Genomic DNA, 6,459 nt, shown 5'->3' with positions numbered 1-6,459 from the left:
TGTTTAATCAGAGAAGTGAGAAAATGTAGAAACAAAGGAAAACAGTCAAAGGAGACCAAATAATAATAACGTAGTCTTTAAGCATAGTCAAGGACCTTTCGTTCCTTCTCAAGAGCTCTTGAAGATATTCTGAGCCATATCTTGTGAGCTGTTTTAGATACTGTAACACCCAGCAGATGGGAGAAGATAACTACATGATGACCAGACTGTAGCCATGACAGATGCTGCCACAATTCTGAGAACTGGTCTCAAGGAAATGGTAACAAATTGACCCAGAACTGAAGATTAACTGTGCCTAAAACAACCAAGATGACACTGGTCAATATCAAGATGATTTAAGAGCTGACTCTGCTGTTTCTACATGTAGTCCCCTCCATCAGCCTATAAAGGCTCTGAGCCATTGATTGCCTGTGGAGAGAGTCAGCCTTTTGACCTGGGTCCACTCTCCCCTGGGGTCGCCAGCATTTAAAATACAGCAAACTTTCCTTTTCACCAACTTAGCCTCTTTAATGGCTTTTGAGCAGCGAGCAGCCAGACCTGGGTTCAGTAACAAGTTTGGCTACTGTTTCTACCCTGCATGTCTTCTTCAGGGGGGAAGCCAGATACATAGGGAGGGAAGACAATGTGAAGATACTGGAGCAGATTCGTCCTGCATAGCCCTCAGAGGAAAACAATCCTGCTAACACCTTGATCTCAGACATAGTCTTCACAACAGTGAGAAAACTACTTCTCTGTTGTTTAAACCTCCCAGTCTGTGCTTCTTAGCTATGGTGGCCCTAACAAACTAGTACATGAATCCGCCTGCAATGCAGGAGACCCTGGTTTGATTCCTGGGTGGGGAGGATCTGGTGGAGAAGGGATAGGATACCCACTCCAGTATTCTTGGGCTTCCCTTGTGATTCAGCTGGTAAAGAATCTACCTGCATTGTGGGAGACCTGGGTTTGATCCCTGGGTTGGGAAGATCCCCTGGAGAAGGGAAAGGCTACACACTCCAGTATTCTGGCCTGGAGAATTCTGTGGGGTCACAAAGAGTTGGACACGACTGAGCAACTTTCACACACGATTATACATAATGCCTTTATTGTTATGTAAAGAAGAAATAAATGGAAGGTGATTTACAATAAAGTATGTATTGGCACTTGTAAATGATCAAGTACATCTATACCAAAAGACGTAATGTTTCTACCATACTGGGCTTCAGTGGCTGTAAGTGTGACCGTACAAATGACAGCTGACATGGAAAGCTCATGGTATTAGTGATTCGAATACAAAATTTGGAGCAACATTACTGTTGATGTGAGATCTTCTGAAAGAGTGAAAAACGCTTGGTAAAGTTCCAAACAAAACAAACAACAATCTTCCTTCAATTTACATAGTAGTTACATTCCTGGAAAATTTAAGTAATATGTGGTATTCATTTGTGACACGGGAACAGGTGCTAGGCACAGATCATTATAAATAGGTTTTTCATCTCCAAGAATGTCCCGTGAAACGTTTGAAAGTCACAGCCAACTCTTCATTTTTCTGTACCTTTGCAGGTTGCCAGAGTGTCTAGCATCGCTGGCTCACAGCCCTCACTCTCAGTAGTGTACAGTCATCATGACAACCAAAAAAAAAAAAGCCTCTTATTTCCAGAATATTTCCTAAAGACTCCCTAAAGGAGAGTACCACCTTGGTTGAGAAGCAGTGATATACAAGAAAATTAAAGTGGGAATTCCCTGGTGCTCCAGGGGTTAGGACTCTGCACTTCCACGGCACAGGGGCACAGTTCAGTTCCTGGTAGGGAGACTAAGATCCTGCAAGCCATGTGGTGCAGCCAAAAAGTTTTTTTTTAATAGAATAAAACTTTTTAAAAGAAGATGTAATGTATGGCTATCTTTTGGTGCCTAGCCAGCCCGATCCACTCCTTGCCAGAGCCCCTCATGCCTGGAGGCAGAGAGCTGGGGACTGGTTCACACAGGATCACACAGCAGGCAAGTCAAGCAGGGGATATGCATCTTCTTAATTGGTATTACTGAGATCCACAGACTTAAAAAAAATTACTTTATTGAAGTCAACTTGATTTGCAATGTTGTATTAATTTCTCCTTTACAGCAAAGTCATTTAGTTATACATGTGTGCATGCATGCTAAGTCACTTCAGTCATGTCCAACTCTTTCCAACCCTATGGACTGTAGCCCACCAGGCTCCTCTGTCCATGGGATTCTCCAGGCAAGAAGACTGGAGTCAGTTGCCGTGCTCTCCTCCAGGTGATCTTCCTGACCCAGGATTCTAATCCATGTCTCTTATGTCTCCTGTATTGGCAGGTGGGTTCTTTACCACTAGCGCCACCTGGGAAGCTCCTTTAGTTATATATATCTATATTTGTGTCTATATTCTTTTTCATTATGGTTTATCATAGGATATTGAATATAATTCTCTATGCTACACAGTAGGACCTTTTAAAGAGCCATAGTCTTGACACAGTCTTTGAGCTTCCTGTATTAAAATGTTCCTTTGCCTACTGGAACTTTAGAGGCCTCAATGTACTCTAAGCTTGGTAGAGACTAGCAGTTTGGGCACACCCTCCTCGGTGTGAGCTTTTGTGTGTATTTGGAGGGTTGGAAAGGGCTAAGGCACTGGCTGTGATTGCAGAGGCGGTAATGTACCAGAGCACAGCTCCAGAGAACCATCCTGACAAATCCTGCTGTCCATTGCTTGGCTCCCGCTCCTGAACAATTGAACGTTCATTTTTGGAGGAAGTCTCATGAACCCATGAATTGGTTTCACCAGCAAGCTGTGATTTTTAATCATTAACTGGGCCCCAATGCACCCAACCCTTCTGTCCCACTCCACCTGTCACCCAGGATGGCTTCCAGTGTTTCCTCTCACACATTCCCCTTCTCTCAAGCACTCAAGTTCCACCTCGTTGTCTCATGCTCCAGGCAGATTTTTGTACATTGTATTGTGACAGTGTCAGTGTTCAGAAAACTTCCTTCCTTTTCACCTCAAAATTTCTTCTCCTCTCACACAACAAGAAGCAGAGTCCACTTGTGTGGACTTGCTCCTCGGTGCTCTTGCTCCTCTTTTCAAGGGAATATGCTCCACTGATTCAAGAACTTTTTCCTTTTCAACTGCCCTCTCCCCTTCACCTTTGCCTGGAGATGTGCTGTTTGAGTTAGAACCCTTTCCTTGCAGGTAACAGAATCCAACTTGAGTGCATTTAAGCCAGAAAATAGGGCTTTAAGGAATAAAAACAAAAAACAAAAAAACCAAACCAATGGTTGGAATGCCACAGGTCTCAGGAAAGGACTTGAACGAGACTTACAAAGGCATCAGTACCACGTCCACCATTCTTCGCTGCTCCTCTGTGCTTCTTTTCTCTCATCCCTGTACACTAGCTTCTTGTGGCTTTCTGTTGCCGACTGCAAAAGATGCACAACCTGTGAGCTGAGAGTTATGTTTTATTCAGCAGGTTTTCTAAGGACTTCAAGCCAGGGAGACAGGACTCTTGGATTGTTCTTAGGGATTGCTTTAAAGAGGTAAGGGAGGAGCCAGATTACGTAGGAGTTTTGTAACAAAACCAGGTAGGTGGAAAGTCAAAAGATGACTGTTAATTAAAGAAAACCATACATCTCAAGTTCCACTCCAGTACTCTTGCCTGGAAAATCCCATGGACGGAGGAGCCTGGTAGGCTGCAATCCATGGGGTCGCTAGGAGTCGGACACGACAGACCGACTTCACTGTCACTTTCACACATTGGAGAAGGAAATGGCAACCCACTCCAGTGTTCTTGCCTGGAGAATCCCAGGGATGGGGGAACCTGGTGGGCTGCCGTTTCTGGGGTCGCACAGAGTCGGACACGACTGAAGCGACTTAGCAGCAGTAGCAGCAGCAGACATCTCAAGTTAATGAATTTAGTGCTTTTCTATGTTTGGGAGGGTGCGAAGGTCTAGAGCTCATTGAAGGCATCCCTTTGATATGCACCTCAGTTACCTAGGACCAGTATCCTGTGTTTTCCATCCTGAGTCTCCTCAGGGCACACCCGTGGGGTGACTGCAGTGGCCAGCTGCTTGATGGTGGGGTGTTCTGTTTCTTTCCTGCGTTCCCTCAGGTCTCAGTGTTGGCTGTGAAGGCTGATGGCCTGAGAGTAGCAACCTCCTTTTTTTACTGTTAGGCAGATGAAACTGTTAGTCCACCCTGTCCACACAACAGAACCTCAATTCCAGGAATGAGAATCCAACTGGCTAGCTTGGATCAGGTCCGATCCCTTGTCCAAGTCCATCTAAAACGACTTCTCTCAACTTCTGAGATGACCCCATGCTCCAGCGCCACTCTCGCCTTTTGAGAGGAGTCACATGTGGAATGTGTATGTCTCTAAATAAACTTTCTTTCACTTTCCTGTGGCACGATCTTGAATTCCTTCCTGCGCAAAGCCAAGGACCTTCACTTGGCAGCCTGTCCCATGGGCTCGCCTGAGACCTGGGACATGACCATCCACTTTAACCCCATTTATCTGCAACAAGAGAGAATCATCAGTTTAGTCCTCGAGTCTGCTCCGGTACTGCCTAATAAAGTTTAAAATCAAACCTGAAAAAATCCATCTGTTTCTGTTAGGGCATCATGGACTGAAGCAGCCTGCCTTGGCCAGGCATGATAATAACCACTTACATGAGTTGTCTCACAACAGGCAGTCCCAGTAAGGAACACAGTGTTACCCTGAAAACTAACTGGGAGAATGTGGGAGGGGCCAAGAGGAGAAAGGAGAGGCCAGTCCATAATATGTCCTGCCAACCTCCCAGAAACCCTCAGGCTGGAATCATTCTTGGCTCAGAGATGCGCACACCATCAGGAAAGGCCTTGAGTTGGACCAACTACAGGTACAAGTAAGATGATTGACCAGAGACAACCCAGAAAGCTAACCCTATTACCATAAACCCAACCCTATTACCATAAACCCTGAGACTGTGAGCCATGTGGCAGAGCAGTTCTCTTGGGTTCCTTTACCCTGCCGCTCTCTGCCTGGTTGAATAAAGTCTCTTGCTTTGCTGGTATGTATGTCTGCATGGAAAATTCATTTCCAAGTGTTAGACAAGAGCCGGCTCTCAGGCCCTGGAAGGGGTCCCAGGTCCAGTAACATTTCCAAGTAATTTAACTCCATCAAAGAGCAAAGCTCAAGAATACTTACGAGAATACAAAAATATACAGCATTCAACAGGATAAAATTCACGATTCTGGTGCCCAATCAACCCTCAGTTGAAGGAAAAAAGTGGAAAATGAAGAGAAAAGAACAATGTCCTATCTCAGCAATTCTATGAATAGTCGCCTTCTCTCCCATTTTAAGGCTATTGATATTTTCCTTTTTACACATCAAAGTTTTGTTTGACTTATTACAAAAGACATCCATTACTACTGTTATTTTTAAAATCTTGGTCAACATATGAATCACTAAAATGAGAATACCAAACAAAAAGAGAGCAAGAGAAAAGGATGAAGTTTCTCCCTCTCTCCCTATTTCCTTTGTCTCCTCTTTCTGCCATCTCTGTAAAAAGTCCTCAGTTTCTTTACTTCAATCTCTTGCTTTCCTTCCTTTTTCAGTTTAACTTAATACAGAATGCTCAGTGGTTGCGGTGCTTGGGCTTAGTTGCCCCGTGGCGAGTGGGATCTAGGGCTTCCCAGGTGGCGCTAGTGGGGAAGAACCTGCCCGCCGATGCAGGAGGCCTAAGAGACCGCAGGTTCGATCTGGAGGTCGGGAAGATCTCCTGGAGAAGGAAAGGGCAACCCACTCTAGTGTTCTTGCCCCGGAGATTCCCAGGGACAGAGGAGCCTGGCGGGCTACAGTCCTTGGGATCTCAAAGACTCGGATACGACAGAGTGACTGAGGATGCAGGCCCATGGGGAGTTCCAACTGTTTGCAATGTTTTCAATGCAGGATGAACCCTGCATTGAAAGGGGGATTCTCAACCACTGGACCATAAGGAAGTCCCTTGCCCTTGATATTTAAATTGGTAGGTTTTAATGCCTTACACATACTTCTGAAAAAAGAAGGGTCCTATTCAACAGCCCCTCACAGTAGTTCAGCGCCTCTTGATCCGCCCTCTACCCCGCTCCCCCAGCCCTGCTCTGTTGGCCCGGAACCCATCTGCCCTGTCCCTGGGCAAACAGAATCACACCTTTGGCCGCATCTGTCCGGATGGCAAATCGGTCCCACACCTCCCGGCTTCCTTCAGGGGCGATCTCTTGCTGGCATGGAGCAGGGTGGGCTCCCTGAATTGAGGGAAAGTGGAGATAAGTGAGCAGGCAGACGAAGCACGAGGGAGAAAGTGTACAGGGCCGGAGATCTGCAGATAAGAGAGCCGCTCAGTAGCGGGAGGGAGAAGCGCGAGTAAAGCGACCAGACACCATGTGGACAGGGGGAGGCGAGCGAGCAGAAGAGGCGCGCGACGGCTGACCGCCCAGGCAGTCAGCTCCGGATCGCA

The 6,459-nt window shown here is 46.2% G+C and overlaps 1 long non-coding RNA gene across 1 annotated transcript; it reads right to left on the bottom strand.

Moving 5' to 3' along the window:
* Positions 1-1,059: 1,059 nt before the first annotated feature.
* Positions 1,060-6,271, bottom strand: LOC139177996 (uncharacterized). Its single transcript, XR_011562418.1, has 2 exons — positions 6,154-6,271; positions 1,060-4,496 (listed from the first exon to the last, which is right to left on the bottom strand). It is a non-coding gene; the product is annotated as an uncharacterized lncRNA (long non-coding RNA).
* Between the last annotated feature and the right edge of the window lie 188 nt (positions 6,272-6,459).

This window comes from Bos indicus, chromosome 20 (assembly GCF_029378745.1).
Source record: "Bos indicus isolate NIAB-ARS_2022 breed Sahiwal x Tharparkar chromosome 20, NIAB-ARS_B.indTharparkar_mat_pri_1.0, whole genome shotgun sequence".
NCBI classification, from domain to species: Eukaryota; Metazoa; Chordata; class Mammalia; order Artiodactyla; family Bovidae; genus Bos; species Bos indicus.
This window is presented reverse-complemented; position numbering and strand designations above follow the sequence as displayed.